The 20089-nt window shown below is 42.9% G+C and overlaps 1 long non-coding RNA gene across 1 annotated transcript; it reads left to right on the forward strand.

The window, feature by feature from the left end:
* The first annotated feature begins 2907 nt into the window (after window positions 1-2907).
* Window positions 2908-19793, forward strand: LOC132406610 (uncharacterized). The gene is made up of 3 exons (XR_009516206.1): window positions 2908-3188; window positions 9458-9611; window positions 19415-19793. It is a non-coding gene; the product is annotated as an uncharacterized LOC132406610 (long non-coding RNA).
* Window positions 19794-20089: the final 296 nt, after the last annotated feature.

The raw sequence follows: 20089 nt of genomic DNA on the forward strand, positions 1-20089 counted from the left end.
GTGATTGGCCAGTTAGATATCTGTATTAACAAGCAGGTGTACACAGGAATACCTATTAAAGTGGCCACTGAGCAGATGTTCTATGTACTGAATGTATTAGCCATGAATGTAAGAGTTTTGAACTGTTTCTTCTTCATATATATAAATTTTATTATGAATAAAGTTTATTTTTGGATAAAAATCTTCCCTTGTCTCACATATATTTTAGTTTTTTCATTCACAGGATGTGAACAATGCCAACATTCAGTTTCCCATAACCCATTCCCACTTAAACTGAAGAGCTTGTTAAGAGTTTGCCAACATTGTGAGGCTGGAGTAATGTATATGCCAGACCAGACATGTTTCAACAGTTCAGTTGCTGTTAATAGTTGCTATTAACAAGAATAGTTTTGTTTCAAATTCTTGGTTTATTTAATTGCTTGAACGTAAATTCCCTAGCCACAGTGGTGGGACTTAAACTCACATCTCCGGATCAGTAGTCCGAACTGCTGACTGCTGGTCTAACAGCTTAACCATTAACTACACTGTCGTATCCTGTAGTAGTTTTTCTTCTTTGTCAGTTCCCTTAATATTGTGCACAGATGAGAGGGAGGTTGGATTGCCTGGTATACAATAAAGGCATTGACAGCAATTTTTGTCAATAGCTGTCTGAATTCTTTGAGAAATATTGTTCTGTGTATTGGTGCTAGATCAGCTAGTGGAAACTTGAGCACCCAGCGGAAACCAATGCAGTCCACATGGGAGGATGTACAAACTCTTTACAGAGGACACTGGGATTGAACGTCTGGGCTCTGACGCCCCCAGTTGTAAGAGTGTGGCACTAACTGCTACGCTACCATGGTGCCCAACTTCTCTTAAGGGGAAAGTCACCCGGAGTCCACACATCCACTTCTTGCTCAAAAGGCCAGTGATTTGGATACAGGGACAAAGGACTACCGTGGCTGTGGTCTGTCCCGGATCAGTGCACGCCCATGAAAGCAAGAGGCAAGGGGGCCGGTCAGTCAGCGTACTTGGACTTCAAGCTCTGGTGCCCATATTCAGCTGGACCAAGGCTTCGATAACAAAGAGCAAAGCCCGATCAGAAGTTGAGGCTTGATGGCTGAAGCCTGGATGCCCGAAGGCCTGTCGCAGAGTTGAAGGACTGTCCATGTGTGGGTGAGAGGGGGGGTATTGGAGAGTGGATAGGGGCTTGTATCTTTTGTGTATGTAATATTTCAGTGACATTTGAGTAATATTGCAGATAATTAATGGATTAGGCATTAAAACAATTTACTGAATGAATTGGGCAGCATTTTGAAATAGCTAATGAAAAACAAGTGCGATTTTTTGCTGAGTGCAATTCGTGAAAGAGCATGCAGTTTGGTTAGAAGTTAGAACCTAACCAGCTGAAATGAGCTTTGCTGATATTTTAAACAAAAATCAGCCTGGCCGAACAAATTGTGTTATCATTGTAGCAGGGGACCACAGATACCAGATGAATTCAGCTTTAAAGCAAAACTTGCAGAAAGTGCAAGAAAGTAGGACACATACAAAAAGCATGGTGTGCAGACAAAAGTAAATAAACTACACAGAGAAGAGAAAAAGATAAAAAGTCAACTTGCAGTTTCAACAAGAGCACTAATCTTCACATTGTTGATGAATAATCTGATAATGACAAGAGTGGCACAGGACTGAGTAGCCTTGAGATTTATAGCGTGAAAAGTAGCAACAGACAAGCAATATAGCTTGCGCAAGAAGTGAACAGCAAATTAATTATAATGGAATTAGACACTGGTTCAGCTGCATTAATCATTCCACAAAATGACTTTGAATGGCAGTGCAAAGATACTGAACTGAAGCCTGCAGGTATCCAACTAAGAACTTACACTGGAGAAAAGATAACTCCCGTGGGAATGGCATTTGTAGCAATGAAATACAAAACCATCAAGCCACATTGAGCTTGTATGTGGTAAAAACAGGAGGGCTAGCATTGTGGGCTGAGACAACTACAACTTGATTGGAGATCCATCCACTCTTTGCATTCCACATCTTCAGGAATAGACTCAACTGAAAGCAAATGCAGGAAGATACTTGATGCCACAGAAGTGTTCAAGGATGGCATCGGAAAATTCAAACATTTCAAGGGTAAAATACTGTTAAATTCAAATGCCACACTCAAAGTTTACAAAGCCCATCTGGTTCCTCATATGTATCATCTGTGATAAAGTGGGCAGAGAGCTGGATTGCATGGATGCTGAAAGGATTAATTCCACGATTGAGTGGAGTCCATGGCCAACACCAGTGGTCCCAGGCCCAAGAAGAATAGGTCTGTCAGGATCTGTGGTGATTTTTAGGTCAGCAACAACCCAGGTGTAACACTTGTGTAGCATCAGTCTTATTGTGTGTGACCAGTTGCCATACTCTTTTGAGAAAATCAAATTACACTCAGTGCTAAAAGGCCGTCAGAAGAGTCCAGCTATGGGAAGGAGGCAGTGAATAGAAACCACACACTTCTGGAAATAAGGTATTGTTTATACAAAAAGAACAATATGTACAAAATATTTACATGAGCAAGAACAATTCAAAATCCAACATTCTGTTTAGGTTCCAAATCTTAGATAACAACAAAAGCCAAATTTGTCATGGAGGAATGTCGGGAGGCTCCCATTCGGGGGGGGGGGTACTGTCATGGTTCCGGTTGGCCATTCCCCTTTAACACTTCTTTCTCCCTGATCATGCCCCAATTTCAATCAATTGCTGCTAGTTGCCCAATTACCATACAGCTGGCTGTCAATCAGCGACTGGGAAATAAAAACGAGGACGACCCTATCACAGGTTGCCAGTTTGTTAATCAATTCTGGTGTGATACTTTGTTCCCTGTTCTGATTAGAACTGGTAATTCTAAGTTCCACTCTAGTTTCTAGAGAGTCCCTGTGAATCCCGTCTCCTTGTCAAGATCCCTCTGGTTTCCTGCTCTACATTCAAGTCTACGCCAGCCTCCCCAACTGAGTCGATGTGCCAGTGTCCTGCACTTGGGTTCTCCTCTGTTGCCCCCTGTGTAACAGAATGAACTGGCCACTATGATCCCAGCAGACATGGATCCTGTACAAGAGGCCCTGACCAGCCAGGGCTACCTGTTGGGTGCCCATGATCATCTGTTTCGGGAGATCACAGACAACCTTTGGACACTAACTATGAATGTGCAGAAGGTCAGTGAACGGATGGACCAGGTCTCTGCTTTGGCCTCCCAAACCCCCTCCAAGATCCCCAGCTACCCAAACTGCTCTGCTTGGGATGGCTTCGGCCTCCGAGTCCACAATCCCATCCCCTTGAGAACCGCCTGTGCCCGAGCCTGAACCCTATGCCGGGGACCTAGGTGCTGGGCCTTCCTGCTCCAATGCTCCCTGGTTTTTGATCTGCAGCCACGTACCTATGCCTCTGACAGATCAAAGATAGAGTACCAACCGGGGCAGATGGTGTGGCTTTCCGCCAAGGTCATCCGCTCAAATGCGAACCTAGGAAACTCGCGCCCCACCCCACACCCCGCTTCCTGGGACCATTCAAGGTCGAAAGGATTATCAACCCCACAGCGGTCTGCCTCACGCTGCCCAAGTCTATGTGTATTCACCCAACCTTTCATGCATCTCGATTGAAACCAGTCTCTGTCAGCCCTTTGTGTCCCCCAGTTGAGACTCCTCCCCCTTCCCGGCTCATCAATAGCCATCCGGCATACACTGTCCGATGACTGCTAGGTGTGCGCTGTCGGGGCAAGGGCCTCCAATACCTGGTGGACTGGGAGGGGTACGGTCCTGAAGAATGTTTCTGGGTCCCCCGCTCCTTTATCCAGACCCTTCCCTCATCCAGGACTTCCATCGGGACTATCCAAACAGGCCTGGAGGAATGCTGGGAGGCTCCCATTAAAGGTGGGGGGGGGGGGGTTACTGTCATGGTTCCGGTTGGCCATTCCCCTTTAACACTTCTTTCTCCCTGATCATACCCCAATTTCAGTCAATTGCTGCTAGTTACCCAATTACCGTACATCAGGCTTTCAATCAGCGACTGGGAAATAAAAACGAGGATGACCCTATCACAGGTTGTCAATTCGTTGGTCAATTCTTGTGTGATACTTTGTTCCCTGTTCCGATTAGAACTGGTAATTCTAAGTTCCACTCTAGTTCTAGAGAGTCCCTGTGAATCCCGTCTCCTTGTCAAGATCCCTCTGGTTTCCTGCTCTACGTTCAGGTCTACGCCAGCCTCCCCAACTGAGTCGATGTGCCAGTGTCCTGCACTTGGGTTCTCCTCCGTTGCCCCCGTGTAGCAAAATTCCTGTTTAGTCAGAATTGGTGATATTCATTAGAATAACCTTTGTTACTCTGATTTCTCTAACTAATTAGATCTAGTGTTATTCCCTATTTGAAAGTTTACAGACTAAACTTTTTACTTATCCCTGATTAGTAACATAATTCCTATTCTCAAGTGTTATGGTTACTGTAGCTTCTGTTTCAGTTCCAGGCAGTGTATCTAAAGGTTCAAATACTAATTCAAAAATTGTATATCTAGAACTCCTTTCACGGCAATTCTCCAACATCACAACTTTTAAACAAAGTAAATCTCATTCAGTAACTTAAAGTCTTTGCAAAAATAATCAGTTCTTGCAGAAAATCAAATTTAGATTCTTCGAATGAAAATAAATTGTACATCCAACTGTATTAAATCCTCTGCATCATTACACATTTTGTTTCCACGCTGGTTCTTCATCTTAAGAGGCTCGCCATCTTGGTTCTTAATTCATTAGAATGAAATAGTTTATCACTCACAGAAAGTCAATTCACAAACTTGTATCAAAACTTCATTAAATCCTTTAGTATGATTTTTGTGGAACTAATTCCCGACTACATTGTAGGGATTTTGGACACTGGTCTCTGCCGATATTGTCTCGTTAACTCTGATATATAGCTGTAGCTTCAATAAATCTTTTATCGCTATTGTCTCTCCTCCAGGGATTCACCCTGAGGTTTTCAAGATAGTAGGGTAAAAATACTCTCTACTATTTCCACTCTTAACAGTTCATGTCTTCAGCTTCTGATTGTTTGCTGCATTTCTCTCCTTGTCTGTCTTGTGTCCAGCCCGCCCCTCCTTCGCATAGTTTTTTTCAAATTCTTTTTAATTGGTAAATCTGGTTTTCATCCCTCTGCTGATAGAACTTTCTAACATTGCAACTTCGGATTTAATTAACCTGGGTTACACAAGACTGAAAGTAGATCAATACCCTCTGCCCAGGAGAGAGAATATCTTTGAGAATATCTTTGCAAACATCTCCGGAGAGACAAACTTCTGCCACGTGGACTTGGCTGAGGTCTATCTACAGATGGATATGGAAGAAAAATCTAAAGTGTTTCTCATCATAAACACTTAGAAAGGGCTTTATCACTATAATAGGCTTATTTTTGGGTAGCATCTGCACCTGCATTCTGGCCAAAAGCTATGGACCAGGTACTGCAAGACTGCCCAGGTGTTAACTGGATGCTATCATTGTTACCAATGAGGATGATAAGGAACATCTCAAGTCAGTATTAAAAAAAATAGATTTTGCTCTTAGAGCACAGTGCAACAAGTGTGAATTCTTTAAACCAAGTATTACTTACTGTGTGCAGCAGAAATCCGAGTTACCCCATTTTTACCTGTACTGAAATGAACTTGCACATGACAGTGGTTGCCTTAACATTTAGAATGCTGTGGATGTCTGTATAGTAGTTATATAGAATAATGTGTATGTATATAAGATGACTAGAAAACAATATATTACTGAGTTGGAGTTTATAGCAGGGAGGACTGTTGTATATTTAATATCTGAGTAATATTGCAAATTGTTTGATTAAGCATTCTTTGTTGTTTACATAATTCATTACGGGTTATATGTAAAAGTATGTGAACAGCACACGTCATTATGCCACCATGTTAAATGTGCACATTTCACTAAAGTAAAAACAAAATAGACACATTTTCCTGGACTTAAGTTTCTCTTTTGATTAATTTCTGGAGTTACAAAACACAACAGTTTTGTTACTTGTTATGTTCCGTTTTGTTGTGTTTTGTGTTGTTCTGTTGAACTCCGTGGCCACGTTATGGTGACGCCAGAATATCTGGCACCATTTGCTGGTCGCCACACCACATCCTTTAGTCTTGTTGGTTGTTCAAGTAAATGATGCACTTTATTGTGCATTCTGATGTACACGTGATGAATAAACAAATTAGAATGTAAATCTAAAAGGAGGTATAGAAACCTGAAGCTCCTCCTCAACCAGGTTCAGGAACAGAATTCCCCTCAGTCATTTGGTTCTTGAACCAAATGGAACTGTCCTAATCATTATCTCAGTATAGCAATGCTATTAACCAGTTTTCAAAATTTTGCACTAAAAGGATTTGTTTTTGTTCCTGTTCTGTTCTTTATAGCAAAATCTGAGGAAAATTTGTGTTTAATTGTGTTGCAAATTGTTAAATTTAGTTGTTTTCTAGGACAGCACAATATTGTAGCAGTTGGTGTCCAGCACCAGTGATCACCTATCGGGGTAAAACTCCCACCACTGTCTGCAATGAGCTTATACATTCTCCCTGTGACGGTGAGGGTTTCCTCCAGGTGCCCTGTTCTGTTTCCACATTCCAAGGATACAGAAGTTCGGCACGGATTAGAAGGGCCGAGATGGCCTGTTTCCATGCTGTAATTGTTACGTGGTTATAAGTCTGGGTTTATGAGTTGTGGGCATGCTATGTTGGAGCCAGATGTATGGTGATACTTGCAGGCTGCCAGAGAAAAGTATTTTTTATGGATTCTTACTTGATAGACTCTTGCAATTATTTTTCATATATTAACTTGAATGCCTGTCATCTAACATTGATACAGGCATTGATCACGTTTCTCAATCTGATGCCTGATGTCAGATTTATTAAACCCAATCTGCTCACTAACTTAGTACCCCTGATGGCGTGAATATTGATTTCTCCTTCCAGTAAACAAATTCAAACCCCCCTTCCTCTAATCCACACTCTAAACTTTTACTTCTCCTTACCTGCCTCTTATTCCACCCCCCCCCCCCCCGCATGCCCTCCTTCCCTTCCTCCCATGGTCCACTCTGCTCTCCTATCTGACTCCTTCTCCAGCCCTTGACCGTTCCCACCCACCTGGCTTTGCCTATCACTTTCCAGCCAGCTTCTTTCCCCTACCCCATCCTTTTTATTCTGGCATCTTCCCCCTTCCTTTTCAGTCCGAAACATCAACTGATATTTTTTCCATAGATGCTGCCTGACCTGTTGAGTTCCTCCAGCATTTTGTGTTTGTCAATGAAATGGTGCCCTAACTTTCTAAAAATATATATTGGTGGTGTTTCCAATTGTGCAGAGGCTACCTGCTTGGAACTGCTGGATGCTTGCGTGTGGTCAGAATTAAAGCAGGCTTGTAGCGGTGAGTCGGTTCGGATGTGCCAGGAAAAGGGTCGCCACAGGCTTTATAAAGAAAGCAGATTGTCTCCAGAAGGCCTGCTCAGAGGCTTGAAACATTCCTTTCAGCAGCAGGGGTATTTCAGTACAGCAGTCATCATTTACTATCTAACCTTTAACCCTCATGACTTAGCAGAGAACGACTTGATAGGAATAAGAGACTACGAGACAATTTTTACTTTTAGCTAATTATCTGGTGGGTGGTGGGGTGGAGATGCGTCTCTACCAAAGGAGGTGTGAGGTACTCCTTCCCTCCGCTAGCCTGCAGGTCGCCCTTGGGCAAGGTGTAGCACCTGTTTAGCCCCCGATCAGAGTCACATGAACCCATGGGAGCTGGTGGTGGATGGTCGTATGAGCAGCTGGTGCAGATCACAAGTCCGGATTATGTGACTACTGAGGCCAGTCTGACAATCTCTGAAGGATATTGATAATGGCCTAGGTCACCCATTTTGTAGAGACACTGCCTCGCCAAACGTGTGAGATCGAGGCACGAGCCCACCCCAAACCCCTGTTTGTGTGGACACTGTGTAATTCACTACCCTGTTACAAAATAATGTCATGAAATAACACAGTCCACTGCATATGATTAAAGGAATTATATTTATGAATCTTAACTGAAGGGTTAGTAAAGTGTTATGAAGGTACCACAGCTCTGAGGGGCCGAAGGAGCGGGAGCTGCCCCCTCCTTCCGGAGAATCGCAAGATCGCTATTAATTCGGGACTCGGAAGTGAGAGACAATGCAACGGTTTTGACCATTTGTTCTTAGAGGCACCTGTGTCACGTGCATGTCCCGGCTACGTGACAACTACCATGAACCTGAACACCCTCGGGCCATGTCAGGGTGGAGATTGCATCCCCCTACTTTGATGGACGGCTACAACTCTGCAAGTAAAGATAAAAGCGGACTGCAGGAGGCGGTACCCTAGCGATACACCAGAAGAACTTGCTCGCTTAACGCTCCCGTGAGAGCTGGAAGCCACTCAATCCCACGTGCGCTCCTGACTCCTTTGCCTGGGGAGCGAGTGGCTGATAATACCGAGAAGGACTTCGAACTAACAACGGGGAAATCAACGCTCCCCTGATTTTCACGGAGTGGTCATAAAGACACGGGCAAGTTTTCTTTTCGTTTTTACCGATCCCTCTAAAACACGTGAAACCCAACGATTCCTCGAAAGGCTTAAGTCTGCAGACGTCTGAATGACTTTTTATATTTCCAATGGACAAAAATATTATCCCCTAGACAACAGCCGAGATTTCTTCTTAATGAGGATTATGACTATACCCGCGCTTTAGATTGAGTATTGGTGATGTGCATTATCTGAATGTTTGCATTAACCTTACTTTTGTGCCCCTTTATAAATAAAAATGTTTGAAAATAGTGACATCAGACTTCAACAGACCTCTCTATCTTTGCTGGTAAGTTCTCTAGTTACGGGATACGTAACAAAAGAATAACAAAAAGAAAAGTGCCCATTCTAATTAAACAGTCAAACCTGCACAAGTTGGAGCTCATCTTGAACTTCTCTGTCACTCACACGTTGGGCCCTCGGTCAATGTGAAAGCACACACCACCTTCCGAACATCGCTCGCAATCCATCTTGAACAAACGGGTCTTGCACCAGATTGCACGCTACAATCGGTTCTCCCCAGTGTCTTCTCTCTTCGTATCCTCTCGAACAAAAGCTCCAAGCCCAACCTTAGCGACCCTCACCAGAGAAACCTCCCCTTAATCTAACCATCCTAACTGGATGGCAGACATTTCTCCTCTCTCTATCTTCAACAGTCACCCAAACAAGCATGAAAACAGAACTGCATAAAATGATATACATACAGCACAACAGTAAAAAAATATGAACCAGGGCATTACATGCGCATGTGTGAGTGTATGCATGTGGGTATGATTGTTTATGTGTGTGCGCGTGTGTGGATTTTTGCAAGGTGAGTTTTTCTTAACATTTTCTTTCTTGCTCTCGATTCAACCAGGCTGTGGAAGTTTTGGAGCAACTGACAAAAGAAAATAAAATCTCTCGATAAAGGTCTCACTGCCCATCATTGAAGTGGTGGAACAACGAGCAGATTCATTTGCTTGATGGACCAGTTGCGGTGCTGGGAACAGGACTAGCTGAAATATCATCTGGTGAGTTTAATGGATGTCAAAAAAGCTACTCATTAATCTTATTGGATTCCAACACCTGCAGCCTTCAATTGCTCCAGTTATCATTTGCCAGCCTCGGTCACTATTCCCACTCTCCCCTCCTCCACCTGCCCATCACTCCTCCTCACCTGGATCCACCCATCTCCTGTCAGCTCTCCTCTATCTTCCAATCCAGATATAGAGTTTGAACCTGAAACATTGATTGTCCATTTCCCTCCACAAGTGACCTACCCAGCTCCCCCTGCAACTTGCTATTTACTACTTTACCTGGACATTTAACTCCTTTATCCTTCCTTCCTCCTTGTAATACAAAATTCTTTTGTCACCTTTCAATTCCAATGAAGGGGCAATGACCTGAAACATTGGCTCCGATTCTCTTTCCACAGATATTGACAGTTCTTCTGGGTTTTAGTTGCTGTATTAGTTGCAGATTACAATTCTCTCCCTTAGATGCTTTCATTATAGCTTGAACACAGTGATTAATCTGTGGAACTTTTTCCACAAATAGGCACAATGGATAAATTATTAGAGGTCTGGATATTGATGTGAAGGCATGAATTCGAAAACCTTGCCTTTGCTGTTAAACTTAGATTTAATTAATTCAATGTCATAAGTCACAAATTTGTTAACTTTAGCAGAAGAGCAATCACTTGAGTTGAGTCTGATGCTCTCCTAAGGGGCTGCCTGTTGGTGGGGCCTCAGGTGCGATGACTGTAAAGGTCGAGGCAGGATCCACATAAATGGAGGAGACGTGTGCAACATGGGGAGGGTGATGCATGGGAAACCAGCACCTTGTCCTTGACAGATTGGAGTCAGGGTCCACTGACAAGGCAACTGGAGCACTCTTCACCACTGTAGCCTTCACTGCTGCTGAGATGTCAGGATCTACTGACAACTCCACTCTTGGTTAGATTGCTCTGTTTGGAACCTTCCCCCTTGGCCTTCCCACTATGGACGACCCTAGCAAGAGCTCCAGATGGCGTCACCCCCAGGATCTCAGGAACTCACAAGTCTCTCCACCACAACAAGTGAATGATCCTCAGAGAAGTGTTAGCATCGTTCAATGTGTTGGTGAGGCCACATCTGGAATACTCGGGATATTTTTGGTGCCTTCTCCTGCAAAGGGATATCGGACGTACTCTCCAGGAGCTTCACCAGGCTAATTCCTGATAGTAGAGGTTTGTACTAGCAAGAGAGGCGAGACAAGTTATAGGGTTATGTTTAGAAGGATGTGGAGTAACCTTACTGGTAAAGCAGCCAAAGTAATGAAAGATATGACACACACCAGACGTTCTCTCTTCTCCCACCTCCCATCAGGTAGAAGATGCAAAGGACATACCACCAGGGTCAAGGACAGATTCTACCCCTCTGATATAAGACTATGGAACATTTCACTTGTTCCATCAGGTGGATCCTTGACCTCAATCTACAATACCTTGTACTTTGTCTGCTCTGGAGTTTCTCTGTAACTGTTGCACTTTAGTCTGTATTCTGTTACTGCTTTACCTTGTACTACCTCAATGCACTGATGTGATGAAATTATCTGTATGGATTGGATGCAAAATGGTTTTCACATTACCTTCGTAGATGTGACATTATTAAACTGCTTACCAACTCCACATCATCCATACTTCATGAATAGTGACCTTGTTGGAGAATCAGGAATACTGTTGCAAACTGATGTAGAAGGATTCTTCATTGCTGTTTTCATAAGCATTGTTTGACTAGTCAGGGTTGGCAGCCCTGAGCTGAACCCCTGGTCTGGCCTCTACCCTTTGACCTGTTTGGCACGGGTGACCTTCCCAAGAACCAAAGCATAAAGCCCTGATTCTGGCCAGCATAGCTGTCCAGGTCTTTGACACACGCAAGGCTCCAAGGTCTAGGTCGGGGGTCGGCAACCTGCGGCTCCCGAGCCATTTGTGGCTCTTTCACCTCTGTGCTGCGGCTCCCTGTGGCTTTGGGAAATAATTGGTCAGTATTTAATTAAAATGTATTTTATGTTAGTTTGTTAGCTTTTGAAATGTAATTATGGTGATCTTGTACAACCTAAGTGTAGCGACACATTTCCTGCCACATCCGAAACGGCTCACAATTAGCCAGCATTCCGGCTAAGGGAGATAGCCTACGGGGGTTTGTGAGTACGCGTCTTTTGCAGCATCTGCGTCCATGGGGGCTGGGTTGAGGGAGGCTTAAAAGCAAGGCTGTTTAGTTCGAATAAAGCTATCTTTGACTGCAGTTTACTGACACCGCTACAACGTGTTTTTATCGCTGGCTGTCCAGACGGAAGGTGCTGAAACGCTTTGTCGCGTGTCTGGAAGAAGTGAAAACTTTCCTGGGCAGCAAAGGGCTCACCTTTCCTGAGCTGGAACAGCCAGAGTGGCTGGAAAAGCTACACTTCATGGTAGACATGACAGCGCACCTGAACACGCTGAACACAGCTCTTCAGGGGAAAGGACGTACAGCCCTGCACATGTTGGAGGATGTTTTGGCATTCGAGCGCAAGTTGACAGTGCTTGCCAGAGATTTACAGAAAGGCACTTTGTCTCACTTCCCCAATTTGAGAGAGTTCAAACAAGGTCACGACATGATAATTTCGGAGTATTTACATTCTGCAATCATCGCAATGCAAACATCGTTTGGGAAACGCTTCTGTGAGTTCAGAGAGGAAAAAAACACATTATCCTTCCCGGTCACTCCCTTAAGCATCGATCCTTCCCTACTGAATACGACTGCATTGGCAGGTGTGAGTCAACCTGATCTTGAGATGGAACTGGCCGACATAGCCGACAAAGACATATGGGTGTCCAAGTTTAGACGCTTGACAGCAGACCTTGAAGATGTTGCCCGTCAGAAGGCCGTTCTTGCTCAGAAACACAAATGGAGTGATATTGAAAACCTCACAGATGACAGCTTGCGATCCTGTGTAAAGATGAAGGTGACATCATACAGCCCTGATGTGCAGACGCTGTGCGCTGAGGTCCAGGAGCAGAAATCCCATTAAACAAGTATGATAAATATTTTAATTGCCTATTATTTTACTTATATTCATATTTTTTCATTGTTCAGTGAAATAGTCCTTTCATTTTTCAGGATGACAGCTGGCTGACGTTATTTTTGGTTTGCTGCTGGCGGAAAATTTAAGTTCGGCGTTTTTCATAAATACAAGAAGGACTCAAATAGACATTGAATATTTTACTTAAAAGTAACTTTCAACCCAACGTCTTTTTTTCGGAGTTCAAAATGTTTTTGTTGCATGCAGAAATGTAATTTCGTTTTCTCTGCAGGAGTTCATCAATTTCATAAATGCAACACATTATAGTTTGTTTATACATAGCATAAAGGCAAAAAAAACGTTGTATGCAGTGTTATTTCATTTTAAATGTCAAACGGGTTTTGCGGCTCCCAGTGTTTTCTTTTCTGTGGGAAACGGGTCCAAGTGGCTCTTTCAGTGGTAAAGGTTGCTGACCCCTGGTCTAGGTCCTCGTTTGGATGTATTCTGGAGTTAAGGTGTACAGCAAAAACTAATTTCACTAACAACTAATCCTCATTTGAATGTGGATTGTAGATTGAATTTAAAATGTAGATCAGAACAATTAGTCCTTGGATGCCTGCATATGCATGAATGCAGCTCTCTATTCACTTTATTCACATCACAACATTCCTCCTGGAGGATTCAAACATTCATTGCAGGTATAGCGGCTTTTAAAAATGAAAAATTAAAGCAATACAAATGGAGAATTCTCAAAGTATTCCACAGATCAGGTGTCATCTGTGGGGGGGAACAAGTTTAGATCCAAGTCCCTTGATCAGGTTGAAGGAGAGATGTACAGGGATATGGTAGACCGCAGGTGCCGCAATACTTGCTGGAAAAGCAAACCGCTGAAGGAACTCAGTTGATCGAGCAGCCTCATGGAGGCAAAGGGATAGTCAGTGTGTCCAGTTGAAACCCTGAACTACAGGGGGAGTGCAAAACGGGAGATCAGCTTTAGTTGTCATATGTGTATCAAAACATTGAAACATGCATTACTCTGAAAAAGTCTAAAGCACATATATATAGCCAGGGTAATTTTATGTATTGTACTGTACTGCTGCTGCAACAAATAATAATTTTATGGACATACAGTATGTGAATGGTGATAAACTTGAATCTGATATGGTTCTCTATTGTGGACTGAGAGAGGGGAAGGGGGCAGGGAAAGAGGAATCATGGTTGGGTAAAGGGAAAGGGAAAGGGCGAGGGAAGGGAGCAAGAAGTACCAGAGAGACATTTTGTAATGATCAATAAACCAATTATTTGAAATCAAAAGACCTTATCTGGTGTCTCAGAGCTGGTGGGTGTGTCTACTAACCTTCACCCCGGCACACCGTTTCTGCCACCTGAACCAGACCCCTCCCACGGTGCTCCAAACTCGTCATTCCCAACATCCTTTGCTCCCACCAGATTTACAAACTCGCTCTCCGCTCTACATTGACATATTACAGTGCTGTACAATGGTCTTAGGCACCCTAGCCCCACATACATGCCTAAGACTTTTGCCCAGTATGGTACAGTAAAGTGCATCACTGCGTCAACAACCACTGCAGTCCGAACGTGTGCTGGGGTTGGGTCTCACGTGTTGTCACACTTCTGATACTAACAGAGCATACCCAAAACTTACTAACCCTAATCCACATGTCTTTGGAATGTGGGAAGAAACCAAAGCACCCAGAGGAAACTTATGGTTAGTGGGTAGATTAATTGATCGTTGTAAATTGTCCTGTGGGTTAAATAGGTGCGATGCTGGGCGCTTGGCTCAATGGGCTGTCCCATGTTGTATTTCTAAATATTGTAAATACATAACAGCAAATAAAGATAGGTCACCAGTGTAAAGAGCTGAGAGAGAGGGTGGATCCAGGTGAGATGAAGACCCCTGAAACTGAAACATTAATTGCTTCTCTCTCTGCAATTGCTCCCTGGCCTGCTGAGTGTTTCCAGCATTTCTTGTATTATGTCCAAAAAAGGATATATAAGATATAAAAAGATATATGTACAAGATATATCGTCTTTAATCCCAAATATCAACACTGCAGCCTGATCACAGGCTGTGTGTTCTTTTACAGGGGCCTTAACTGCTGGCTCCCCATGTAGCCTGGTTGTTCTTGTTCCAGGAGGCTGGTGAAAACAGTAAGTTAAGAATGTTCCATCAACTACTGAAGAGGGCACAGCTTATTTTTTTATTGTACCAATGACATTTCTGTGGCATGTTGCCTCCAGCAGAATTTTCAGAACAGGATTGTATCTACTCCACCACTCACTAACATCGTGGCTGAACTTCCAACCCAGAAACACTCTCCTACACTAATCCCATATCCCTCGATTCTCTTCATACATAAGAATCGAACACATACTGGTCTTTATGTATTTATTCACATTTTATTCTGTATCTGTGCTTTAAGCTCCATCTTTAATTCTTTGTAATTGTTGAATGTGGTTGCTTTTTGTTGCATATCGTGCCCTGACCAACACACCACAGCCAATTCCTAACCAATGGAAGTGTACATGATGAATAAATTTGATCATTGACCCTCAATCCTTACTGATCTTTGTCCTGAATCTGATTCAGCACCATTATTATTGAGTACTGTAGCTGAATTGCCATCGTACAGTGGCTACAGGACAGCCAGATCTTGATAGCATACGTCAGAGAGTACATATTATACTATAGTATTGTATACCATACTTTACCCCCCAAGCAGATCATTTTACTCCCAGTTGAAGGCAGGTCAGTGAGCCCTAAGTGGGCAGAGGAAACTTTTCAAATTCTCTCTCTCTTTTGCTGTTACACCACTAGCATTTAGGGCAGCAGTGAAGGTCCTCCATCTCTGGCGGTGTTCAGGGCTTCCTTCATCGTTTCAGTAGCTTCCTCTTGGTTTTCGCTACTGTCAGTCATGCAAGTCCCAGGTGGAGACTCGGGAATACTGTCGCACACAGACGTAGGATTTTTTATTGCTGTTTACATGACAAATTTGTTTTATCTGTCGGGGTTGTTAGCCCTAAGCTGAACCCCTAAACCTGGAGGTTCAGTGGACTACTACCCTTTGGCCTGTTTGGCAGGAGTGACCCTACCAAGAGCCAAAGCATAAAGTCCTGACTCCAGCCAGCATAACTCTCTGGGTTATTGAGGCACGCAAGCCTCCGAACCATGACAAGTTTGCGGTCCGTATAAGGGCATAGTCTAGAGGTAGGGTAGATAGCAAATATTAATTTCAACAGCAATCAGTCTTCAGATTTGAATGTGCGGAGTATCAGAAGGCCATTGATGGTGTAGACTGAGTGAGGGAAACCAACATCAGGTTAGGACAGTTTCTATCCCACTGTCATCAAAATTCTGAACAGACATTTTGGACTTTTGGCCTCACAATCTACCTCATTGTGATCTTGCACTTTATCATTTTACCTGCTCTGCACTTTTCTCAGTAGCTTTTATACTTTATTCTGCTTTGTTACTGCAAATGTCATTCCACTCTTCAAGAATGGAGAGAGGCAGAAGAAAGGAAGCTATAGGCCAGTTAGTCTGATCTCAGCGGTTAGGAAGATATTGAAGTCAACTATTAAGGACGAGATCTCAGGATACTTGGAAGCAAATGATAAAATAGGCATGGTTTCCTCAAGGGAAAATCTTGTCTAACAAATCTGTTGGAATTCTTTGGAGAAATAACAAGCAGGATAGACAATGGGGAATCAGTTGACACTATGAACTTGGATTTTCAGAAGGCCTTTGACAAAGTGCCACACATGAGGCTGCTTAACAAGCTACGAACCCATGGTATTACAGGAAAGATAAAGCAGTGGCTGATTGGCAGGAAATAAAGTGTGGGAATAAAGGGAGCCTTTTCTGGCTGATTACCAGTGACTAGTGGTGTTCCACAATTATCTGTCTTGGGACCAATACTTTTTATGTTATATGTCAATATTTGGATGATGGAATTGATGGCTTTGTTGCAAAGTTTGCAGATGATATGAAGATAGGTGGAGGGGCAGGTAGTGTTAAGAAAGGAGGCTACAGGAGAACTTAGATTAGGAGAATGGGCAAAGAAATGGCAGATGAAATACAGTCTTGGGGAGAATATGGCCATGCACTTTGGTAGAAGAAGTGAAAAGGTTGACTATTTTCTAAATACTTTTTAAAAAGCTGAGCTGCAAAGGGCCCTGAGAGTCTTTGTGCAGGATTCCCTAAAGGGTAATTTGCAGGTTGGGTCTGTGCTGAGGAAAGCAAATGCAATGTTAGCATTCATTTTAAAAGGACTGGAATATAAAAGCAAGGATGTAATGTTGAGACTTTATAAAGCACTGGTGAGACATCACCTGGAGTATTGTGAGCAGTTTCTCGTCCCTTACCTTAGAAAGGATCTGCTGAAACGGGAGGGGGTTCAAAGGAGGTTCAGGAAAATGATTCCAGGATTGAACGGCCTGTCAAATGAGGAGCGTTTGATGGCTCCGGGCCTGGATTCACTGGAATTCTGAAAAATGAAGGGTGACTTAATTGAAACACATCAAATGGTGAATGGGCTTGATAGATTGAAATGGCAGAGGAGCCTTGATGGGCCAAATAGCCTAATTCTGCTCCTATATCTTATTGTCTTAAATTTATTCACCATATACATTTACGTGGATTAGGAATTTGTTGTTATGTGTTTTTCAGGGTGCGACATTCAAGAAAAAGCAATATTCAACAATTATAAAGTTCAAGTTAAGTTCGAAGTTCAAAATAAATTCATTATCAAAATACATATCACCAGATACAACCATGAGATTCATTTCCTTGTGGGCATACTCAATAAATGCATAGAATAATAAGCATAACAAAATCAATGAAAGACCACACCAACTTGGGCATTCATCCTGTGTGCAAAAAAAACACAGCAAACTGCAATTACAAAAAGAAAGAAATAATAATAATACATAAGCAATAAATATCAAGAACATGAGATGAAGAGTCCTTGAAAGTGAGTCCACATGTTGGTGGGAACATTTCAATGGTGGAGCATCCCCTCTGGTTCATGGACTCTGATGATTGAGGGGGTAATAACGGTTCCTGAACCAGTGGTGAGAGTCCTGAGGCTCCGGTACTTTCTTCCCTTGCTGCAGCGAGAAGAGAGCATGCCCTGGGTGGTGGTGGGGGTGGGGGGTGTGAGCGATGGGTGCTGCTTTCCTGCAACAGCACTTCATGTAGGTGTGCTCAATGGTGGGGAGGGCTTTACCTGTGACGGGTTGGGCTACATCTACTAATTTTCACAGGAGTTTTCATTCAAGGCCATTGCTCTTTGCAAACCAGGTTGTGATGCTGCCAGTCAATAAACTCTCCATGACACATCCACGACCTTAGCAAGATGACGCTGCTGAACCACGGCAGCATTCTGTGGGCTGTGGAGAATATTTCTAAATATACCTCTTCCAAATTACTATCACTGCAATCTGAAGCATGTAATTTCCTTTTAAGCAATGTACCTTTACATCATTTATAAAGAATTATATAAAAGTACAGTTAGAGCTGAAAGTATGGCCATGAAATAACAAGTAATCCACTTAAGTACATACACTCAGTGGCCATGTTTTTACATACAATTGTATGCCTTTTTGTTAATGCAGGTAGCTAATCAGCCAATCACGTCGCAGCAGCTCAATATGTAAAAGCATGCAGACATGGTCAAGAGGTTCAGTTACTATTCAGACCAAACAGAATGGAAAGAAAATGTGATCTAAGTGACTTTGAATGTGGAATAATTGTTGGTACCAGACCGGGTGGTTTGATGTCTCAGTAACTGCCAGTCTCCTAGGATTTTCACACACAACAGTCTCTAGAGTATACAGAGAATGGAGCGAAGAAAACATCCAGTGAGTGGCAGTACTGGGGGCAAAAGTAATGAGAGAGGCCAGAGGAGAAATGGCCAGACTAGTAGAAGCTGACAGAAAGGCGACAATAAGTCAAATAACCATGCATTTCAACAGTGGTGTGCAAAGGAGCATCTCTGAACACATAGCATGTCAAAGGTTGAAGTGGATGGGCTACAGCAGCAGAAGACAATGATTATAAACTCACTTTATTCTGTACAGGACGTGTCTAATAACATAGCCACTGAGTATAATTCCAAAGACAAGGTAAGTCGGATCCCTCCTCACCGTCAGTACTAACTAGATAAGGTATTGTCTCAAGAGGCAACATCCAACTTTACAAAAATATTGCAGGGACTTGTCGACCTGAGTTTTAGGGAAAGGTTAAATATGTTGGAGCTCAGGTGAATGCGGAGAGGTTTGATAGAGGTGTTCAAAATTATGAGAGGCAGAGATAGGATAAACGCAAGCAGGCTTTTTCAACTGAGTTTGCGTGAGACCTGTAATTTTTGTATATTATGAGAGGATGCTTCATCAAACCAGACAATAATGGCTGATGTGAGGAAACTCTAGCTTAATCTTATTCTATCTGAATGCACTGTGTTATGATATGATCTTTCTGAACAAATCCTTCACTATATCTCAGTACCTGTGACAATCAGAAACCAATACCAATATCAACACTGGCAAAACACGAGTATCAAAGTACATAAAACCTTGCATGATGCTGAGTGGAAAAGAAATGCTGAAGCTGAGAGGAATTCAATGCTAGGGTTAAAGGCTCATTGCTAAAGATTCTACTTGATCATCAGTGAGTTATTCAAAGTTTTTTTCTTGGCAGAGAGTCAATTCTTTGACAAAATGATGATTACAATGCATAAGCCATTTGTAACCCTTACATGTCTTACCTTAGCTGCTGGTACTGTAAAGTGCTGACTTACCTTGGACTCAAGAGCCCGAAGAAAGCGTCCACAGAACGAGGAGTGAGAACCAACAGAGGCAGGTTCACCTCAGAGAGATGGAGCTAAAGGTACACCAACAGAAGAAAGTGGATTGAGGTGGATATGTTGCGTGATCTTGTCCAAAATTGACACAGCTTTATACCAGAACTGGCTCGAGACAACTTCAATGATAAGCTTCAATTGTCATACGTATGTCGAAACATTGAAACATACAAAAGAATGCATCATTCACATCAATAACCAACGTTATAATAACCATATTGGTTAACTCAACACTTTACATGAGCCTCTTGCTTAATGGTCTTGTTCCATGGCATAAAAAAGGTTGGAGACCCCTGCTTTTGACCATGTCTGCATGCGTTTATGCACTGAGTTGCTGCCACATGTTTAGATATTTGCACAGTGTACAGTGTACCTAATAAAGTGGCTGCTGAGTGTACAGTATTGTGAGTAACAGTCTCATTGAACTGGTAGGATGGTAACAAACAAGTGGGTGTAGCTGGGCAAAGACAATGGTGGGACCACCAGCCCACCTCCTGGACATGCAAAGTTCCAAAACTGAGAGTGTAGTTCAAGAGTGACGGGGAAGGAAATGAGGAGAATCAGAGACAAATCAGAGATGGAAA

This window comes from Hypanus sabinus, chromosome 17 (genome assembly GCF_030144855.1).
Source record: "Hypanus sabinus isolate sHypSab1 chromosome 17, sHypSab1.hap1, whole genome shotgun sequence".
Taxonomy (NCBI): Eukaryota; Metazoa; Chordata; class Chondrichthyes; order Myliobatiformes; family Dasyatidae; genus Hypanus; species Hypanus sabinus.